General features: G+C 41.5%; 1 pseudogene; it reads right to left on the bottom strand.

Annotated features, from left to right (window-relative positions):
- Positions 1-1560, bottom strand: part of LOC103736740 — a 5895-nt pseudogene extending 4335 nt beyond the window's left edge.
- Between the last annotated feature and the right edge of the window lie 932 nt (positions 1561-2492).

The raw sequence follows: 2492 nt of genomic DNA, 5'->3' as shown, positions 1-2492 counted from the left end.
TATAAAAATATAAAAATAAAGGGAAAAAAATCTACCCCATTGCAAGAAGAAATTTCTCTGACCAAGGTGGAAGCAGCACAAATCTCTGGGTAAGTATAAATCCATAGACAGCAGCTTGATGGTGTGACTGTAAGGAAATGGAAAGCAGGATGGAGACAGAAAATGGACTTCTGTGCAGCAAGCAGATTTATTAGGAATAAACTTGAAAGGGCATCTCTGGAGCCTGGAGGAGGACATCCTCTCTTGAGCCAGGATCTGGAGGAGTGACCTCTCTCACAGACTCGGGGTCTTTATATTTTCCTCCTATTGAGGAGGGTGAAGGGGCTCTTGCAGGGGTAGTTGTGAGGATAGGGGTTACACACTTATGTGGGACTCCAGGAAATTCCCTGTGATTGGGATTGACTCATATCAGAGGAGCGTGTGGGGGGGGGGGGATGTCCAGGAAGGCAGATGGCAATCTACCAAGAAGCATTCAGGACCTAATATTTCTCCACCATCATTCGTAACTCTAAAGGGATATAAATGTGTAAATGTGTGTGGGGATGCGTAGTACTGAGTGGTGGCTTCAGAAAATGCTGTGACCCAGTTAACTCAGAATTTCTGGAACTGGGGCTGAAGAGATGGCTCAGTGTTTAAGAGCACTGGCTGCTCTTGCAAACGACCTGGGTTCAATTCCCAGCACCCACATCGTGGTTAACAATTGTCCATAACTCCAGTTCCAAGGGATCCAACGCCCTCTTCTGACCTCCCATGGGCATTGCACAACATGACATGAGTGTATTTATATACATGCAGGCAATATATGAAGAACACTGCTCCATAGAATAAACTCACCACTGCAATATGGGAACCACAGGTAGAGAATGTCTTACTCCTGCCATGGGTGGAGGGGATCTTCAGGACCGTGGAGAGGATGTATGCATAGGAAACAAGAATGGCAGTTGTGGTGGACACAATGATGAGGGTGGAGAGAATAAACAGCACAATCTCACTCACAAAGGTGACAACACAGGAGATCTTGATCAGAGCTGGAACATCACAGAAAAAGTGGTCCAGCCTGTTTTCTCCACAGAATTGCAAACTGAAGGTGAAACCTGTTTGTACCATGGAGTTGATGCACCCACAGATGTAGGAGCCAGTTACCAACTGAACACAGACCTTCTGGGACATGTGCACAGGGTAAAGCAGAGGTGAACAAATGGCTGAAAATGTACCAAATGCCATGACAGCAAGAAGAAGGGCTTCAACTGACAAGCAGGGCAAAGAAGAAAAATTGGGCAGCACGGCCATTGTATGAAACTTTCTTTTCACTTGTCAAGAAGTTGGCTAAGGTTTTGGGAGCAATGACTGTGGAATAGCAGAGATCTAGGTAGGACAAGTTTCTAAGGAAGAAGTACATAGGGGTCTGCAGTCTGGAGTCCATCTTAATGACAGTGATCATGCTGACATTGACTATGTAGATCATGAAGAATGCTAAGAATAAGAGGAGCTGAAGCTTTGGGGGGGGGCTCTGAACCCCAGCAGAAGGAACTCGGTCACCTCTGAGTAGTTCCCATTCATAGCTAACTTGAAGGTAGAACTGAAGAATGACAAAAATAAAGTGGTGAAAACATCTATTTCAAAAACGTCACACAGAAGGAAATTTATCATTTTATTATATATTCCCACTGTTGTATAAAGCATCCATGAACATAAACAATGTGTTACTGTTTTTAAGGTTGTCCTGGCACATAACTAATCTGATCTGTTAGGCTTTTTCACTATACTTATCTAAATGCAGATTTGGCCTCTCAATTCAATTTGGGGAAATATGGATTCTAGGAAAATGTCTGGATTCAGGAGAGCTTTGGCTATAAATTTTTCCCTTGATTTTTTGGTTAACTGCTATCAAAATTTTCCACTCTCAATGCAGATATTTGTTATAGACTTTGTGGTCATTCCAGAATACATAATCTACATAAGATGTAATATACTTTAGGCTTTTAGAATAAAAATTATGTTCAACTGAGAGTGTTATTTGATTGTAATGGCTATTTTTAACTACAAAACTTAGCATTTAGCATTATGCAGCATGAAATAGATATCTTTCTTAGATGAAAGTGACACTTTTGGATCTACAGTTTCATTCTTTTACATATTAGTCTCATGTCATCCCTAGAATAACATAAACTCATACAAGCACAATTGAGCTGTTGAAATCATAGTTTGGCTTCTATTTCCTAAAGACTATGAAATAAGGCCTTGTTTCCCTCCCTCTTCTGATCGTCCCTCCATCCCTCCTTCCCGCCCTCCTCCCTGCTTTCTTCCCCTTCTCCTTCCTGCCTTCCTCCTTTTCTTCCTTCTTTCCCTCTTTTCTTCTTTTATTCATTCCTCCTTTCCAGTTATCTCTTCTTTCCTGCCTTATTGCTTTTTTTCTTTCTTGCTTGCTTTTCTCTAACTTTTCTTTCTTCATGTAAATATAATCTCTTTAAATATAGAAAGACAGCTGGAGA

This window comes from Nannospalax galili, unplaced genomic scaffold, assembly GCF_000622305.1.
Source record: "Nannospalax galili isolate Female #2095 unplaced genomic scaffold, S.galili_v1.0 scaffold2438, whole genome shotgun sequence".
NCBI classification, from domain to species: domain Eukaryota; kingdom Metazoa; phylum Chordata; class Mammalia; order Rodentia; family Spalacidae; genus Nannospalax; species Nannospalax galili.
Note: the sequence above shows the minus strand (reverse complement) of the source record. Positions and strands in the feature narration are given on the sequence as shown.